This window comes from Hoplias malabaricus, chromosome 6, assembly GCF_029633855.1.
Source record: "Hoplias malabaricus isolate fHopMal1 chromosome 6, fHopMal1.hap1, whole genome shotgun sequence".
NCBI lineage: Eukaryota > Metazoa > Chordata > Actinopteri > Characiformes > Erythrinidae > Hoplias > Hoplias malabaricus.
In genome coordinates, this window is record NC_089805.1 from 21,280,723 (window position 1) to 21,299,584 (window position 18,862).

General features: G+C 46.1%; 14 non-coding genes across 14 annotated transcripts; all 14 read left to right on the forward strand.

The window, feature by feature from the left end:
• The first annotated feature begins 78 nt into the window (after positions 1-78).
• Positions 79-150, forward strand: trnac-gca (transfer RNA cysteine (anticodon GCA)). The gene has a single exon. It is a non-coding gene; the product is annotated as a tRNA-Cys (tRNA).
• Positions 151-1,118: 968 nt separating this feature from the next.
• trnac-gca (transfer RNA cysteine (anticodon GCA)) lies at positions 1,119-1,190 on the forward strand. Its single transcript has one exon. It is a non-coding gene; the product is annotated as a tRNA-Cys (tRNA).
• Positions 1,191-2,158: 968 nt separating this feature from the next.
• trnac-gca (transfer RNA cysteine (anticodon GCA)) lies at positions 2,159-2,230 on the forward strand. The gene has a single exon. It is a non-coding gene; the product is annotated as a tRNA-Cys (tRNA).
• Positions 2,231-3,188: 958 nt separating this feature from the next.
• On the forward strand, positions 3,189-3,260 carry trnac-gca (transfer RNA cysteine (anticodon GCA)). The gene has a single exon. It is a non-coding gene; the product is annotated as a tRNA-Cys (tRNA).
• Positions 3,261-4,218: 958 nt separating this feature from the next.
• trnac-gca (transfer RNA cysteine (anticodon GCA)) lies at positions 4,219-4,290 on the forward strand. Its single transcript has one exon. It is a non-coding gene; the product is annotated as a tRNA-Cys (tRNA).
• A 958-nt stretch (positions 4,291-5,248) lies between these two features.
• trnac-gca (transfer RNA cysteine (anticodon GCA)) lies at positions 5,249-5,320 on the forward strand. The gene has a single exon. It is a non-coding gene; the product is annotated as a tRNA-Cys (tRNA).
• Positions 5,321-7,328: 2,008 nt separating this feature from the next.
• On the forward strand, positions 7,329-7,400 carry trnac-gca (transfer RNA cysteine (anticodon GCA)). Its single transcript has one exon. It is a non-coding gene; the product is annotated as a tRNA-Cys (tRNA).
• Positions 7,401-8,358: 958 nt separating this feature from the next.
• Positions 8,359-8,430, forward strand: trnac-gca (transfer RNA cysteine (anticodon GCA)). Its single transcript has one exon. It is a non-coding gene; the product is annotated as a tRNA-Cys (tRNA).
• Positions 8,431-10,438: 2,008 nt separating this feature from the next.
• On the forward strand, positions 10,439-10,510 carry trnac-gca (transfer RNA cysteine (anticodon GCA)). Its single transcript has one exon. It is a non-coding gene; the product is annotated as a tRNA-Cys (tRNA).
• A 958-nt stretch (positions 10,511-11,468) lies between these two features.
• On the forward strand, positions 11,469-11,540 carry trnac-gca (transfer RNA cysteine (anticodon GCA)). Its single transcript has one exon. It is a non-coding gene; the product is annotated as a tRNA-Cys (tRNA).
• A 968-nt stretch (positions 11,541-12,508) lies between these two features.
• On the forward strand, positions 12,509-12,580 carry trnac-gca (transfer RNA cysteine (anticodon GCA)). Its single transcript has one exon. It is a non-coding gene; the product is annotated as a tRNA-Cys (tRNA).
• A 958-nt stretch (positions 12,581-13,538) lies between these two features.
• trnac-gca (transfer RNA cysteine (anticodon GCA)) lies at positions 13,539-13,610 on the forward strand. Its single transcript has one exon. It is a non-coding gene; the product is annotated as a tRNA-Cys (tRNA).
• Positions 13,611-14,578: 968 nt separating this feature from the next.
• On the forward strand, positions 14,579-14,650 carry trnac-gca (transfer RNA cysteine (anticodon GCA)). Its single transcript has one exon. It is a non-coding gene; the product is annotated as a tRNA-Cys (tRNA).
• Positions 14,651-15,618: 968 nt separating this feature from the next.
• Positions 15,619-15,690, forward strand: trnac-gca (transfer RNA cysteine (anticodon GCA)). Its single transcript has one exon. It is a non-coding gene; the product is annotated as a tRNA-Cys (tRNA).
• Positions 15,691-18,862: the final 3,172 nt, after the last annotated feature.

An 18,862-nucleotide genomic window follows, 5' to 3' on the forward strand; every position in this document is an offset into this window, starting at 1 on the left:
ATCGGAAGTGGTGTTATCTTATCGATTGTCTCTTTGGCTTGTTGGTTTTCTAGAATTTCTTCCCAAGCTATGGCAGCAGGGGGTATAGCTCAGTGGTAGAGCATTTGACTGCAGATCAAGAGGTCCCCAGTTTAAATCTGGGTGCCCCCTCATATAAAGATTGCATTGTTTAGGCCTGTCTTTTCACTGATGTGAGAGAGAAGGTCCTAGCAAGAGAGCTTGGCCTCCTTGTGCTGCCTAGTGTCCGAAAATGAACCGCACAAGTTTGTTGGGTTTTGTTTTCTTCATTATTAGCAGAGGATGGTTTCAATCCATCGACCTCTGGGTTATGGGCCCAGCACGCTTCCGCTGCGCCACTCTGCTAGCCATACACCCTAGATGGGACTCGAACCCACAATCCCTGGCTTAGGAGGCCAGCGCCTTATCCACTAGGTCACTGGAACTTGGAAAAAGATCCTTATATTGATTCTCCTTGCCTATCTTGCCTTTGCATTCAGCGGTCAAATACAAAGGACTGCATCTGACAATCCTCACGTGTCCCAAAGTATTCTGCTCACAACGCACCCAGATTTTAGCACAGGATGTAATCATTCCTTCCATCTGGTGGTTATGGGCCCAGCACCCTTACGCTGAACAGCTCTGCTACTTTCCTGCCCAGGCAGGGTTATGGACACCAAAATATCTTCTCACTGGTTCGTTAAGCTTGTAGTGCACTTGGGAAACTCTGCCAGGAAAGGCTTGGCATCATGGCTGTTTAGGGGAGGCTGTCTTCAGCTTCGACACTCTGCTTCCATGACAAAGGCAATCTAAAGGTAGTCCTATTTCTTATATCCATGTTTCCGCTGTTGAACTTTTCATACTTGATTATGATTGAAACACAGCGCTTCCAAGACATCAATGCTTATGGCGTAAAGCACTTCTGATGCGAATGTGTGTTCCATTCCTACAGACCGAAATGAAAAAGCTTTTGGTGGTGGTTGAAAAGATCCCCATTTCATGACTGGGTTCCTCTCTGTGAAAACAGTTCAGATGCTCTTGACATCGGAAGTGGTGTTATCTTATCGATTGTCTCTTTGGCTTGTTGGTTTTCTAGAATTTCTTCCCAAGCTATGGCAGCAGGAGGTATAGCTCAGTGGTAGAGCATTTGACTGCAGATCAAGAGGTCCCCAGTTCAAATCTGGGTGCCCCCTCATATAAAGATTGCATTGTTTAGGCCTGTCTTTTCACTGATGTGAGAGAGAAGGTCCTAGCAAGAGAGCTTGGCCTCCTTGTGCTGCCTAGTGTCCGAAAATGAACCGCACAAGGTTGTTGGGTTTTGTTTTCTTCATTATTAGCAGAGGATGGTTTCGATCCATCGACCTCTGGGTTATGGGCCCAGCACGCTTCCGCTGCGCCACTCTGCTAGCCATACACCCTAGATGGGACTCAAACCCACAATCCCTGGCTTAGGAGGCCAGTGCCTTATCCACTAGGTCACTGGAACTTGGAAAAAGCTCCTTATATTGATTCTCCTTGCCTATCTTGCCTTTGCATTCTGCGGTCAAATACAAAGGACTGCATCTGACAATCCTCACGTGTCCCAAAGTATTCTGCTCACAACGCACCCAGATTTTAGCACAGGATGTAATCATTCCTTCCATCTGGTGGTCATGGGCCCAGCACCCTTACGCTGAACAGCTCTGCTACTTTCCTGCCCAGGCAGGGTTATGGACACCAAAATATCTTCTCACTGGTTCGTTAAGCTTGTAGTGCACTTGGGAAACGCTGCCAGGAAAGGCTTGGCATCATGGCTGTTTAGGGGAGGCTGTCTTCAGCTTCGACACTCTGCTTCCATGACAAAAGCAATCTAGAGGTAATCCTATTTCTTATATCCATGTTTCCGCTGTTGAACTTTTCATACTTGATTATGATTGAAACACAGCGCTTCCAAGACATCAATTCTTATGGCGTAAAGCACTTCTGATGCGAATGTGTGTTCCATTCCTACAGACCGAAATGAAAAAGCTTTTGGCGGTGGTTGAAAAGATCCCCATTTCATGTCTTGGTTCCTCTCTGTGAAAACAGTTCAGATGCTCTTGACATCGGAAGTGGTGTTATCTTATCGATTGTCTCTTTGGCTTGTTGGTTTTCTAGAATTTCTTCCCAAGCTATGGCAGCAGGGAGTATAGCTCAGTGGTAGAGCATTTGACTGCAGATCAAGAGGTCCCCAGTTCAAATCTGGGTGCCCCCTCATATAAAGATTGCATTGTTTAGGCCTGTCTTTTCACTGATGTGAGAGAGAAGGTCCTAGCAAGAGAGCTTGGCCTCCTTGTGCCCGAAAATGAACCGCACAAGGTTGTTGGGTTTTGTTTTCTTCATTATTAGCAGAGGATGGTTTCGATCCATCGACCTCTGGGTTATGGGCCCAGCACGCTTCCGCTGCGCCACTCTGCTAGCCATACACCCTAGATGGGACTCGAACCCACAATCCCTGGCTTAGGAGGCCAGTGCCTTATCCACTAGGTCACTGGAACTTGGAAAAAGCTCCTTATATTGATTCTCCTTGCCTATCTTGCCTTTGCATTCTGCGGTCAAATACAAAGGACTGCATCTGACAATCCTCACGTGTCCCAAAGTATTCTGCTCACAACGCACCCAGATTTTAGCACAGGATGTAATCATTCCTTCCATCTGGTGGTCATGGGCCCAGCACCCTTACGCTGAACAGCTCTGCTACTTTCCTGCCCAGGCAGGGTTATGGACACCAAAATATCTTCTCACTGGTTCGTTAAGCTTGTAGTGCACTTGGGAAACGCTGACAGGAAAGGCTTGGCATCATGGCTGTTTAGGGGAGGCTGTCTTCAGCTTCGACACTCTGCTTCCATGACAAAAGCAATCTAGAGGTAATCCTATTTCTTATATCCATGTTTCCGCTGTTGAACTTTTCATACTTGATTATGATTGAAACACAGCGCTTCCAAGACATCAATGCTTATGGCGTAAAGCACTTCTGATGCGAATGTGTGTTCCATTCCTACAGACCGAAATGAAAAAGCTTTTGGCGGTGGTTGAAAAGATCCCCATTTCATGTCTGGGTTCCTCTCTGTGAAAACAGTTCAGATGCTCTTGACATCGGAAGTGGTGTTATCTTATCGATTGTCTCTTTGGCTTGTTGGTTTTCTAGAATTTCTTCCCAAGCTATGGCAGCAGGGGGTATAGCTCAGTGGTAGAGCATTTGACTGCAGATCAAGAGGTCCCCAGTTCAAATCTGGGTGCCCCCTCATATAAAGATTGCATTGTTTAGGCCTGTCTTTTCACTGATGTGAGAGAGAAGGTCCTAGCAAGAGAGCTTGGCCTCCTTGTGCCCGAAAATGAACCGCACAAGGTTGTTGGGTTTTGTTTTCTTCATTATTAGCAGAGGATGGTTTCGATCCATCGACCTCTGGGTTATGGGCCCAGCACGCTTCCGCTGCGCCACTCTGCTAGCCATACACCCTAGATGGGACTCGAACCCACAATCCCTGGCTTAGGAGGCCAGTGCCTTATCCACTAGGTCACTGGAACTTGGAAAAAGCTCCTTATATTGATTCTCCTTGCCTATCTTGCCTTTGCATTCTGCGGTCAAATACAAAGGACTGCATCTGACAATCCTCACGTGTCCCAAAGTATTCTGCTCACAACGCACCCAGATTTTAGCACAGGATGTAATCATTCCTTCCATCTGGTGGTCATGGGCCCAGCACCCTTACGCTGAACAGCTCTGCTACTTTCCTGCCCAGGCAGGGTTATGGACACCAAAATATCTTCTCACTGGTTCGTTAAGCTTGTAGTGCACTTGGGAAACGCTGACAGGAAAGGCTTGGCATCATGGCTGTTTAGGGGAGGCTGTCTTCAGCTTCGACACTCTGCTTCCATGACAAAAGCAATCTAGAGGTAATCCTATTTCTTATATCCATGTTTCCGCTGTTGAACTTTTCATACTTGATTATGATTGAAACACAGCGCTTCCAAGACATCAATGCTTATGGCGTAAAGCACTTCTGATGCGAATGTGTGTTCCATTCCTACAGACCGAAATGAAAAAGCTTTTGGCGGTGGTTGAAAAGATCCCCATTTCATGTCTGGGTTCCTCTCTGTGAAAACAGTTCAGATGCTCTTGACATCGGAAGTGGTGTTATCTTATCGATTGTCTCTTTGGCTTGTTGGTTTTCTAGAATTTCTTCCCAAGCTATGGCAGCAGGGGGTATAGCTCAGTGGTAGAGCATTTGACTGCAGATCAAGAGGTCCCCAGTTCAAATCTGGGTGCCCCCTCATATAAAGATTGCATTGTTTAGGCCTGTCTTTTCACTGATGTGAGAGAGAAGGTCCTAGCAAGAGAGCTTGGCCTCCTTGTGCCCGAAAATGAACCGCACAAGGTTGTTGGGTTTTGTTTTCTTCATTATTAGCAGAGGATGGTTTCGATCCATCGACCTCTGGGTTATGGGCCCAGCACGCTTCCGCTGCGCCACTCTGCTAGCCATACACCCTAGATGGGACTCGAACCCACAATCCCTGGCTTAGGAGGCCAGTGCCTTATCCACTAGGTCACTGGAACTTGGAAAAAGCTCCTTATATTGATTCTCCTTGCCTATCTTGCCTTTGCATTCTGCGGTCAAATACAAAGGACTGCATCTGACAATCCTCACGTGTCCCAAAGTATTCTGCTCACAACGCACCCAGATTTTAGCACAGGATGTAATCATTCCTTCCATCTGGTGGTCATGGGCCCAGCACCCTTACGCTGAACAGCTCTGCTACTTTCCTGCCCAGGCAGGGTTATGGACACCAAAATATCTTCTCACTGGTTCGTTAAGCTTGTAGTGCACTTGGGAAACGCTGACAGGAAAGGCTTGGCATCATGGCTGTTTAGGGGAGGCTGTCTTCAGCTTCGACACTCTGCTTCCATGACAAAAGCAATCTAGAGGTAATCCTATTTCTTATATCCATGTTTCCGCTGTTGAACTTTTCATACTTGATTATGATTGAAACACAGCGCTTCCAAGACATCAATGCTTATGGCATAAAGCACTTCTGATGCGAATGTGTGTTCCATTCCTACAGACCGAAATGAAAAAGCTTTTGGCGGTGGTTGAAAAGATCCCCATTTCATGTCTGGGTTCCTCTCTGTGAAAACAGTTCAGATGCTCTTGACATCGGAAGTGGTGTTATCTTATCGATTGTCTCTTTGGCTTGTTGGTTTTCTAGAATTTCTTCCCAAGCTATGGCAGCAGGGGGTATAGCTCAGTGGTAGAGCATTTGACTGCAGATCAAGAGGTCCCCAGTTTAAATCTGGGTGCCCCCTCATATAAAGATTGCATTGTTTAGGCCTGTCTTTTCACTGATGTGAGAGAGAAGGTCCTAGCAAGAGAGCTTGGCCTCCTTGTGCTGCCTAGTGTCCGAAAATGAACCGCACAAGTTTGTTGGGTTTTGTTTTCTTCATTATTAGCAGAGGATGGTTTCAATCCATCGACCTCTGGGTTATGGGCCCAGCACGCTTCCGCTGCGCCACTCTGCTAGCCATACACCCTAGATGGGACTCGAACCCACAATCCCTGGTTTAGGAGGCCAGCGCCTTATCCACTAGGTCACTGGAACTTGGAAAAAGATCCTTATATTGATTCTCCTTGCCTATCTTGCCTTTGCATTCAGCGGTCAAATACAAAGGACTGCATCTGACAATCCTCACGTGTCCCAAAGTATTCTGCTCACAACGCACCCAGATTTTAGCACAGGATGTAATCATTCCTTCCATCTGGTGGTTATGGGCCCAGCACCCTTACGCTGAACAGCTCTGCTACTTTCCTGCCCAGGCAGGGTTATGGACACCAAAATATCTTCTCACTGGTTCGTTAAGCTTGTAGTGCACTTGGGAAACTCTGCCAGGAAAGGCTTGGCATCATGGCTGTTTAGGGGAGGCTGTCTTCAGCTTCGACACTCTGCTTCCATGACAAAGGCAATCTAAAGGTAGTCCTATTTCTTATATCCATGTTTCCGCTGTTGAACTTTTCATACTTGATTATGATTGAAACACAGCGCTTCCAAGACATCAATGCTTATGGCGTAAAGCACTTCTGATGCGAATGTGTGTTCCATTCCTACAGACCGAAATGAAAAAGCTTTTGGTGGTGGTTGAAAAGATCCCCATTTCATGACTGGGTTCCTCTCTGTGAAAACAGTTCAGATGCTCTTGACATCGGAAGTGGTGTTATCTTATCGATTGTCTCTTTGGCTTGTTGGTTTTCTAGAATTTCTTCCCAAGCTATGGCAGCAGGAGGTATAGCTCAGTGGTAGAGCATTTGACTGCAGATCAAGAGGTCTCCAGTTCAAATCTGGGTGCCCCCTCATATAAAGATTGCATTGTTTAGGCCTGTCTTTTCACTGATGTGAGAGAGAAGGTCCTAGCAAGAGAGCTTGGCCTCCTTGTGCTGCCTAGTGTCCGAAAATGAACCGCACAAGGTTGTTGGGTTTTGTTTTCTTCATTATTAGCAGAGGATGGTTTCGATCCATCGACCTCTGGGTTATGGGCCCAGCACGCTTCCGCTGCGCCACTCTGCTAGCCATACACCCTAGATGGGACTCAAACCCACAATCCCTGGCTTAGGAGGCCAGTGCCTTATCCACTAGGTCACTGGAACTTGGAAAAAGCTCCTTATATTGATTCTCCTTGCCTATCTTGCCTTTGCATTCTGCGGTCAAATACAAAGGACTGCATCTGACAATCCTCACGTGTCCCAAAGTATTCTGCTCACAACGCACCCAGATTTTAGCACAGGATGTAATCATTCCTTCCATCTGGTGGTCATGGGCCCAGCACCCTTACGCTGAACAGCTCTGCTACTTTCCTGCCCAGGCAGGGTTATGGACACCAAAATATCTTCTCACTGGTTCGTTAAGCTTGTAGTGCACTTGGGAAACGCTGCCAGGAAAGGCTTGGCATCATGGCTGTTTAGGGGAGGCTGTCTTCAGCTTCGACACTCTGCTTCCATGACAAAAGCAATCTAGAGGTAATCCTATTTCTTATATCCATGTTTCCGCTGTTGAACTTTTCATACTTGATTATGATTGAAACACAGCGCTTCCAAGACATCAATTCTTATGGCGTAAAGCACTTCTGATGCGAATGTGTGTTCCATTCCTACAGACCGAAATGAAAAAGCTTTTGGCGGTGGTTGAAAAGATCCCCATTTCATGTCTTGGTTCCTCTCTGTGAAAACAGTTCATATGCTCTTGACATCGGATGTGGTGTTATCTTATCGATTGTCTCTTTGGCTTGTTGGTTTTCTAGAATTTCTTCCCAAGCTATGGCAGCAGGGAGTATAGCTCAGTGGTAGAGCATTTGACTGCAGATCAAGAGGTCCCCAGTTCAAATCTGGGTGCCCCCTCATATAAAGATTGCATTGTTTAGGCCTGTCTTTTCACTGATGTGAGAGAGAAGGTCCTAGCAAGAGAGCTTGGCCTCCTTGTGCCCGAAAATGAACCGCACAAGGTTGTTGGGTTTTGTTTTCTTCATTATTAGCAGAGGATGGTTTCGATCCATCGACCTCTGGGTTATGGGCCCAGCACGCTTCCGCTGCGCCACTCTGCTAGCCATACACCCTAGATGGGACTCGAACCCACAATCCCTGGCTTAGGAGGCCAGTGCCTTATCCACTAGGTCACTGGAACTTGGAAAAAGCTCCTTATATTGATTCTCCTTGCCTATCTTGCCTTTGCATTCTGCGGTCAAATACAAAGGACTGCATCTGACAATCCTCACGTGTCCCAAAGTATTCTGCTCACAACGCACCCAGATTTTAGCACAGGATGTAATCATTCCTTCCATCTGGTGGTCATGGGCCCAGCACCCTTACGCTGAACAGCTCTGCTACTTTCCTGCCCAGGCAGGGTTATGGACACCAAAATATCTTCTCACTGGTTCGTTAAGCTTGTAGTGCACTTGGGAAACGCTGACAGGAAAGGCTTGGCATCATGGCTGTTTAGGGGAGGCTGTCTTCAGCTTCGACACTCTGCTTCCATGACAAAAGCAATCTAGAGGTAATCCTATTTCTTATATCCATGTTTCCGCTGTTGAACTTTTCATACTTGATTATGATTGAAACACAGCGCTTCCAAGACATCAATGCTTATGGCATAAAGCACTTCTGATGCGAATGTGTGTTCCATTCCTACAGACCGAAATGAAAAAGCTTTTGGCGGTGGTTGAAAAGATCCCCATTTCATGTCTGGGTTCCTCTCTGTGAAAACAGTTCAGATGCTCTTGACATCGGAAGTGGTGTTATCTTATCGATTGTCTCTTTGGCTTGTTGGTTTTCTAGAATTTCTTCCCAAGCTATGGCAGCAGGGGGTATAGCTCAGTGGTAGAGCATTTGACTGCAGATCAAGAGGTCCCCAGTTTAAATCTGGGTGCCCCCTCATATAAAGATTGCATTGTTTAGGCCTGTCTTTTCACTGATGTGAGAGAGAAGGTCCTAGCAAGAGAGCTTGGCCTCCTTGTGCTGCCTAGTGTCCGAAAATGAACCGCACAAGTTTGTTGGGTTTTGTTTTCTTCATTATTAGCAGAGGATGGTTTCAATCCATCGACCTCTGGGTTATGGGCCCAGCACGCTTCCGCTGCGCCACTCTGCTAGCCATACACCCTAGATGGGACTCGAACCCACAATCCCTGGTTTAGGAGGCCAGCGCCTTATCCACTAGGTCACTGGAACTTGGAATAAGATCCTTATATTGATTCTCCTTGCCTATCTTGCCTTTGCATTCAGCGGTCAAATACAAAGGACTGCATCTGACAATCCTCACGTGTCCCAAAGTATTCTGCTCACAACGCACCCAGATTTTAGCACAGGATGTAATCATTCCTTCCATCTGGTGGTTATGGGCCCAGCACCCTTACGCTGAACAGCTCTGCTACTTTCCTGCCCAGGCAGGGTTATGGACACCAAAATATCTTCTCACTGGTTCGTTAAGCTTGTAGTGCACTTGGGAAACTCTGCCAGGAAAGGCTTGGCATCATGGCTGTTTAGGGGAGGCTGTCTTCAGCTTCGACACTCTGCTTCCATGACAAAGGCAATCTAAAGGTAGTCCTATTTCTTATATCCATGTTTCCGCTGTTGAACTTTTCATACTTGATTATGATTGAAACACAGCGCTTCCAAGACATCAATGCTTATGGCGTAAAGCACTTCTGATGCGAATGTGTGTTCCATTCCTACAGACCGAAATGAAAAAGCTTTTGGTGGTGGTTGAAAAGATCCCCATTTCATGACTGGGTTCCTCTCTGTGAAAACAGTTCAGATGCTCTTGACATCGGAAGTGGTGTTATCTTATCGATTGTCTCTTTGGCTTGTTGGTTTTCTAGAATTTCTTCCCAAGCTATGGCAGCAGGAGGTATAGCTCAGTGGTAGAGCATTTGACTGCAGATCAAGAGGTCTCCAGTTCAAATCTGGGTGCCCCCTCATATAAAGATTGCATTGTTTAGGCCTGTCTTTTCACTGATGTGAGAGAGAAGGTCCTAGCAAGAGAGCTTGGCCTCCTTGTGCTGCCTAGTGTCCGAAAATGAACCGCACAAGGTTGTTGGGTTTTGTTTTCTTCATTATTAGCAGAGGATGGTTTCGATCCATCGACCTCTGGGTTATGGGCCCAGCACGCTTCCGCTGCGCCACTCTGCTAGCCATACACCCTAGATGGGACTCAAACCCACAATCCCTGGCTTAGGAGGCCAGTGCCTTATCCACTAGGTCACTGGAACTTGGAAAAAGCTCCTTATATTGATTCTCCTTGCCTATCTTGCCTTTGCATTCTGCGGTCAAATACAAAGGACTGCATCTGACAATCCTCACGTGTCCCAAAGTATTCTGCTCACAACGCACCCAGATTTTAGCACAGGATGTAATCATTCCTTCCATCTGGTGGTCATGGGCCCAGCACCCTTACGCTGAACAGCTCTGCTACTTTCCTGCCCAGGCAGGGTTATGGACACCAAAATATCTTCTCACTGGTTCGTTAAGCTTGTAGTGCACTTGGGAAACGCTGCCAGGAAAGGCTTGGCATCATGGCTGTTTAGGGGAGGCTGTCTTCAGCTTCGACACTCTGCTTCCATGACAAAAGCAATCTAGAGGTAATCCTATTTCTTATATCCATGTTTCCGCTGTTGAACTTTTCATACTTGATTATGATTGAAACACAGCGCTTCCAAGACATCAATTCTTATGGCGTAAAGCACTTCTGATGCGAATGTGTGTTCCATTCCTACAGACCGAAATGAAAAAGCTTTTGGCGGTGGTTGAAAAGATCCCCATTTCATGTCTTGGTTCCTCTCTGTGAAAACAGTTCATATGCTCTTGACATCGGATGTGGTGTTATCTTATCGATTGTCTCTTTGGCTTGTTGGTTTTCTAGAATTTCTTCCCAAGCTATGGCAGCAGGGAGTATAGCTCAGTGGTAGAGCATTTGACTGCAGATCAAGAGGTCCCCAGTTCAAATCTGGGTGCCCCCTCATATAAAGATTGCATTGTTTAGGCCTGTCTTTTCACTGATGTGAGAGAGAAGGTCCTAGCAAGAGAGCTTGGCCTCCTTGTGCCCGAAAATGAACCGCACAAGGTTGTTGGGTTTTGTTTTCTTCATTATTAGCAGAGGATGGTTTCGATCCATCGACCTCTGGGTTATGGGCCCAGCACGCTTCCGCTGCGCCACTCTGCTAGCCATACACCCTAGATGGGACTCGAACCCACAATCCCTGGCTTAGGAGGCCAGTGCCTTATCCACTAGGTCACTGGAACTTGGAAAAAGCTCCTTATATTGATTCTCCTTGCCTATCTTGCCTTTGCATTCTGCGGTCAAATACAAAGGACTGCATCTGACAATCCTCACGTGTCCCAAAGTATTCTGCTCACAACGCACCCAGATTTTAGCACAGGATGTAATCATTCCTTCCATCTGGTGGTCATGGGCCCAGCACCCTTACGCTGAACAGCTCTGCTACTTTCCTGCCCAGGCAGGGTTATGGACACCAAAATATCTTCTCACTGGTTCGTTAAGCTTGTAGTGCACTTGGGAAACGCTGACAGGAAAGGCTTGGCATCATGGCTGTTTAGGGGAGGCTGTCTTCAGCTTCGACACTCTGCTTCCATGACAAAAGCAATCTAGAGGTAATCCTATTTCTTATATCCATGTTTCCGCTGTTGAACTTTTCATACTTGATTATGATTGAAACACAGCGCTTCCAAGACATCAATGCTTATGGCGTAAAGCACTTCTGATGCGAATGTGTGTTCCATTCCTACAGACCGAAATGAAAAAGCTTTTGGCGGTGGTTGAAAAGATCCCCATTTCATGTCTGGGTTCCTCTCTGTGAAAACAGTTCAGATGCTCTTGACATCGGAAGTGGTGTTATCTTATCGATTGTCTCTTTGGCTTGTTGGTTTTCTAGAATTTCTTCCCAAGCTATGGCAGCAGGGGGTATAGCTCAGTGGTAGAGCATTTGACTGCAGATCAAGAGGTCCCCAGTTCAAATCTGGGTGCCCCCTCATATAAAGATTGCATTGTTTAGGCCTGTCTTTTCACTGATGTGAGAGAGAAGGTCCTAGCAAGAGAGCTTGGCCTCCTTGTGCTGCCTAGTGTCCGAAAATGAACCGCACAAGGTTGTTGGGTTTTGTTTTCTTCATTATTAGCAGAGGATGGTTTCAATCCATCGACCTCTGGGTTATGGGCCCAGCACGCTTCCGCTGCGCCACTCTGCTAGCCGTACACCCTAGATGGGACTCGAACCCACAATCCCTGGCTTAGGAGGCCAGTGCCTTATCCACTAGGTCACTGGAACTTGGAAAAAGCTCCTTATATTGATTCTCCTTGCCTATCTTGCCTTTGCATTCTGCGGTCAAATACAAAGGACTGCATCTGACAATCCTCACGTGTCCCAAAGTATTCTGCTCACAACGCACCCAGATTTTAGCACAGGATGTAATCATTCCTTCCATCTGGTGGTCATGGGCCCAGCACCCTTACGCTGAACAGCTCTGCTACTTTCCTGCCCAGGCAGGGTTATGGACACCAAAATATCTTCTCACTGGTTCGTTAAGCTTGTAGTGCACTTGGGAAACGCTGCCAGGAAAGGCTTGGCATCATGGCTGTTTAGGGGAGGCTGTCTTCAGCTTCGACACTCTGCTTCCATGACAAAAGCAATCTAGAGGTAATCCTATTTCTTATATCCATGTTTCCGCTGTTGAACTTTTCATACTTGATTATGATTGAAACACAGCGCTTCCAAGACATCAATTCTTATGGCGTAAAGCACTTCTGATGCGAATGTGTGTTCCATTCCTACAGACCGAAATGAAAAAGCTTTTGGCGGTGGTTGAAAAGATCCCCATTTCATGTCTTGGTTCCTCTCTGTGAAAACAGTTCAGATGCTCTTGACATCGGAAGTGGTGTTATCTTATCGATTGTCTCTTTGGCTTGTTGGTTTTCTAGAATTTCTTCCCAAGCTATGGCAGCAGGGAGTATAGCTCAGTGGTAGAGCATTTGACTGCAGATCAAGAGGTCCCCAGTTCAAATCTGGGTGCCCCCTCATATAAAGATTGCATTGTTTAGGCCTGTCTTTTCACTGATGTGAGAGAGAAGGTCCTAGCAAGAGAGCTTGGCCTCCTTGTGCCCGAAAATGAACCGCACAAGGTTGTTGGGTTTTGTTTTCTTCATTATTAGCAGAGGATGGTTTCGATCCATCGACCTCTGGGTTATGGGCCCAGCACGCTTCCGCTGCGCCACTCTGCTAGCCATACACCCTAGATGGGACTCGAACCCACAATCCCTGGCTTAGGAGGCCAGTGCCTTATCCACTAGGTCACTGGAACTTGGAAAAAGCTCCTTATATTGATTCTCCTTGCCTATCTTGCCTTTGCATTCTGCGGTCAAATACAAAGGACTGCATCTGACAATCCTCACGTGTCCCAAAGTATTCTGCTCACAACGCACCCAGATTTTAGCACAGGATGTAATCATTCCTTCCATCTGGTGGTCATGGGCCCAGCACCCTTACGCTGAACAGCTCTGCTACTTTCCTGCCCAGGCAGGGTTATGGACACCAAAATATCTTCTCACTGGTTCGTTAAGCTTGTAGTGCACTTGGGAAACGCTGCCAGGAAAGGCTTGGCATCATGGCTGTTTAGGGGAGGCTGTCTTCAGCTTCGACACTCTGCTTCCATGACAAAAGCAATCTAGAGGTAATCCTATTTCTTATATCCATGTTTCCGCTGTTGAACTTTTCATACTTGATTATGATTGAAACACAGCGCTTCCAAGACATCAATGCTTATGGCGTAAAGCACTTCTGATGCGAATGTGTGTTCCATTCCTACAGACCGAAATGAAAAAGCTTTTGGCGGTGGTTGAAAAGATCCCCATTTCATGTCTGGGTTCCTCTCTGTGAAAACAGTTCAGATGCTCTTGACATCGGAAGTGGTGTTATCTTATCGATTGTCTCTTTGGCTTGTTGGTTTTCTAGAATTTCTTCCCAAGCTATGGCAGCAGGGGGTATAGCTCAGTGGTAGAGCATTTGACTGCAGATCAAGAGGTCCCCAGTTCAAATCTGGGTGCCCCCTCATATAAAGATTGCATTGTTTAGGCCTGTCTTTTCACTGATGTGAGAGAGAAGGTCCTAGCAAGAGAGCTTGGCCTCCTTGTGCTGCCTAGTGTCCGAAAATGAACCGCACAAGGTTGTTGGGTTTTGTTTTCTTCATTATTAGCAGAGGATGGTTTCGATCCATCGACCTCTGGGTTATGGGCCCAGCACGCTTCCGCTGCGCCACTCTGCTAGCCGTACACCCTAGATGGGACTCGAACCCACAATCCCTGGCTTAGGAGGCCAGTGCCTTATCCACTAGGTCACTGGAACTTGGAAAAAGCTCCTTATATTGATTCTCCTTGCCTATCTTGCCTTTGCATTCTGCGGTCAAATACAAAGGACTGCATCTGACAATCCTCACGTGTCCCAAAGTATTCTGCTCACAACGCACCCAGATTTTAGCACAGGATGTAATCATTCCTTCCATCTGGTGGTCATGGGCCCAGCATCCTTACGCTGAACAGCTCTGCTACTTTCCTGCCCAGGCAGGGTTATGGACACCAAAATATCTTCTCACTGGTTCGTTAAGCTTGTAGTGCACTTGGGAAACGCTGACAGGAAAGGCTTGGCATCATGGCTGTTTAGGGGAGGCTGTCTTCAGCTTCGACACTCTGCTTCCATGACAAAAGCAATCTAGAGGTAATCCTATTTCTTATATCCATGTTTCCGCTGTTGAACTTTTCATACTTGATTATGATTGAAACACAGCGCTTCCAAGACATCAATGCTTATGGCGTAAAGCACTTCTGATGCGAATGTGTGTTCCATTCCTACAGACCGAAAGGAAAAAGCTTTTGGCGGTGGTTGAAAAGATCCCCATTTCATGTCTGGGTTCCTCTCTGTGAAAACAGTTCAGATGCTCTTGACATCGGAAGTGGTGTTATCTTATCGATTGTCTCTTTGGCTTGTTGGTTTTCTAGAATTTCTTCCCAAGCTATGGCAGCAGGGGGTATAGCTCAGTGGTAGAGCATTTGACTGCAGATCAAGAGGTCCCCAGTTCAAATCTGGGTGCCCCCTCATATAAAGATTGCATTGTTTAGGCCTGTCTTTTCACTGATGTGAGAGAGAAGGTCCTAGCAAGAGAGCTTGGCCTCCTTGTGCTGCCTAGTGTCCGAAAATGAACCGCACAAGATTGTTGGGTTTTGTTTTCTTCATTATTAGCAGAGGATGGTTTCGATCCATCGACCTCTGGGTTATGGGCCCAGCACGCTTCCGCTGCGCCACTCTGCTAGCCATACACCCTAGATGGGACTCAAACCCACAATCCCTGGCTTAGGAGGCCAGTGCCTTATCCACTAGGTCACTGGAACTTGGAAAAAGCTCCTTATATTGATTCTCCTTGCCTATCTTGCCTTTGCATTCTGCGGTCAAATACAAAGGACTGCATCTGACAATCCTCACGTGTCCCAAAGTATTCTGCTCACAACGCACCCAGATTTTAGCACAGGATGTAATCATTCCTTCCATCTGGTGGTCATGGGCCCAGCACCCTTACGCTGAACAGCTCTGCTACTTTCCTGCCCAGGCAGGGTTATGGACACCAAAATATCTTCTCACTGGTTCGTTAAGCTTGTAGTGCACTTGGGAAACGCTGCCAGGAAAGGCTTGGCATCATGGCTGTTTAGGGGAGGCTGTCTTCAGCTTCAACACTCTGCTTCCATGACAAAAGCAATCTAGAGGCAATCCTATTTCTTATATCCATGTTTCCGCTGTTGAACTTTTCATACTTTATTATGATTGAAACACAGCGCTTCCAAGACATCAATGCTTATGGCGTAAAGCACTTCTGATGCGAATGTGTGTTCCATTCCTACAGACCGAAATGAAAAAGCTTTTGGCGGTGGTTGAAAAGATCCCCATTTCATGTCTGGGTTCCTCTCTGTGAAAACAGTTCAGATGCTCTTGACATCGGAAGTGGTGTTATCTTATCGATTGTCTCTTTGGCTTGTTGGTTTTCTAGAATTTCTTCCCAAGCTATGGCAGCAGGGGGTATAGCTCAGTGGTAGAGCATTTGACTGCAGATCAAGAGGTCCCCAGTTCAAATCTGGGTGCCCCCTCATATAAAGATTGCATTGGTTAGGCCTGTCTTTTCACTGATGTGAGAGAGAAGGTCCTAGCAAGAGAGCTTGGCCTCCTTGTGCTGCCTAGTGTCCGAAAATGAACCGCACAAGGTTGTTGGGTTTTGTTTTCTTCATTATTAGCAGAGGATGGTTTCAATCCATCGACCTCTGGGTTATGGGCCCAGCACGCTTCCGCTGCGCCACTCTGCTAGCCATACACCCTAGATGGGACTTGAACCCACAATCCCTGGCTTAGGAGGCCAGCGCCTTATCCACTAGGTCACTGGAACTTGGAAAAAGATCCTTATATTGATTCTCCTTGCCTATCTTGCCTTTGCATTCAGCGGTCAAATACAAAGGACTGCATCTGACAATCCTCACGTGTCCCAAAGTATTCTGCTCACAACGCACCCAGATTTTAGCACAGGATGTAATCATTCCTTCCATCTGGTGGTTATGGGCCCAGCACCCTTACGCTGAACAGCTCTGCTATTTTCCTGCCCAGACAGGGTTATGGACACCAAAATATCTTCTCACTGGTTCGTTAAGCTTGTAGTGCACTTGGGAAACTCTGCCAGGAAAGGCTTGGCATCATGGCTGTTTAGGGGAGGCTGTCTTCAGCTTCAACACTCTGCTTCCATAACAAAAGCAATCTAAAAGTTGTCCTATTTCTTATATCCATGTTTCCGCTGTTGAACTTTTCATACTTGATTATGATTGAAACACAGCGCTTCCAAGACATCAATGCTTATGGCGTAAAGCACTTCTGATGCGAATGTGTGTTCCATTCCTACAGACCGAAATGAAAAAGTTTTTGGCGGTGGTTGAAAAGATCCCCATTTCATGTCTGGGTGCCTCTCTGTGAAAACAGCTCAGATGCTCTTGACATCGGAAGTGGTGTTATCTTATCGATTGTCTCTTTGGCTTGTTGGTTTTCTAGAATTTCTTCTCAAGCTATGGTAGCAGGGGGTGTTGCTCAGTGGTAGCGCATTTGACTGCAGATCAAGAGGTCCCCAGTTCAAATCTGGTTGCCCCCTCAAGTAAAGATTGCTTTGGTTAGGTTTGTCTTTTCACTGATGTGAGAGAGAACATCCTAGCAAGAGAGCTTGGCCTCCTTGTGCCCGAAAATGAACCGCCAAAGTTTGTTGGGTATTGTTTTCTTCATTATTAGCAGAGGATGGTTTCAATCCATCAACCTCTGGGTTATGGGCCCAGCACGCTTCCGCTGCACCACTCTGCTAGCTATAAACCCTAGATGGGACTCAACCCACAATCCCTGGCTTAGGAGGCCAGTGCCTTATCCATTAGGCCTCTGGGGCTCGGAAAAAGCTCCATATATTCTCCTTGCCTATCTTGCCTTTGCATTCAGCGCTCAATTACAAAGGACTGCATCTGACAATCCTCACGTGTCCCAAAGTATTCTGCTCACAACGCACCCAGATTTTAGCACAGGATGTCATCATTCCTTGCATCTGATGGTTATGGGCCCAGCACCCTTACGCTGAACAGCTCTGCTACTTTCCTGCCCAGGCAGGGTTATGGACACCAAAATATCTTCTCACTGGTTTGTTAAGCTTGTAGTGCACTTGGGAAACGCTGCCAGGAAAGGCTTGGCATCATGGCTGTTTAGGGAAGGCTGTCTTCCGAGCCAGTATCATCAAGCAATCTTGAGGCAGTATCATGATTGTATTTTACAGAAAACCATTAGAATTTGTAAGAATAACCATTTAGAGGTATTGAAATTAATCTTAAGTAATCAAAATCTGATAAAAACAATCTAGAACAATCTAGGCTTTTCTTTGAAGTTGATACTTCCTACTGATTTGAAGTTATTCGCTGGAGTATACAGTGAGCAGGTGGCCTCTTCAAGTGTCCCTTTAGAGTCTCTAAAGACCCCAAGCTCACCCTAAAGAATATTATTACTTTTTTATTATTATAATTATTATTATCTTGTCTGCACCTAAATCAATATCTTACAATGTAGAAACAAGTCTCAAACTGGCCTTCACCAGACAGGAAAAATACATTTGTTATGGTGTATTTTTTCAGATTTATCTAGTTGATTTCTGGTGTTTACATGTGTTTCTAAACCAGTATTGTCCCTTTAAATGCCAGAGGCATTGGGAGTTGGGAGTTTCACCTTGATTGGCTGTCGTGTGAGGCAACCTCCCTCACACCCCTTTCTGTATTTAAATGGCATCAGTGGGGGAAATGCATCTAGTAAAAGAAATCTAAGCTTTGAAAACATGTTTATTGTCTTGGCCATTGTTTGTTGAACTTGAGGCTGCCAAATAAAACCATTTGAGTCATCTGTCACAGCATCTGTGTCTGTTAGTCGCTGAAAACTAATGCGTTCTGCTGAAAAATGGGTCAGTGCTGGTCCCTCCCTTTTTGTGTGCGCATCGCCATAACTCTGCCCGACTGGTCTACAGACTTGATTGACGTGTTGTTGGAAAGCTGAGAGACTAAGCTACATGGTTGTATGTTTCTCACGAGCTCAGATCTCATCCTCATCTTTCAAAGTGTACCTTATCTCAAACATGTAAAACACGTATGTAAGAAAATGTTAAAAGAACGTTCATGTAATGTTCACATGGAACATGGGGGATTATAATTTATTTATTTATTTTTATTATTTATTGTACTTTTATTGGCAATACTCTTTACACAAACATTAGAATTACTAACAAATGGTTTGACGGAAATATTCAAATTTGGTCTCATTTTGAAGGCGAAAAATTTGTATACTTTTTCTGTTAGTTGCTTCTGAGTTCTTCAGGCTTCAAGATGCAGCGGTTCGCATAAGACCCTCATCAAGCTCAGCCAGCCTAACCGGTGGGGTAAAGGTGCCCTGTTTCTACATAATCTTCCCAATACCTGGCCAAAGTTACATGTTGAGAAAGCTCAAGAAAAAGATGAGGGTGAGCTAAGAAATACAGTGTTTTGTGGAACAACTACCGGTCCTCCACCCACAATGTCTATGTACAACATAGACAACTGGGACAGTCTCATCAAAGCTACTAACGAGAGCCTTCACGGGGCAGCTAAAGACCAGGGAAGTCCCGCCATGACAGCTGCAGATGCGCTAGAAGCAGAATTACACCTTCTCTGACAATCACAAAGTGAGACCTTTCTGGAGGAAGTGAAAATCATTGCTGTGGGTAGGCCT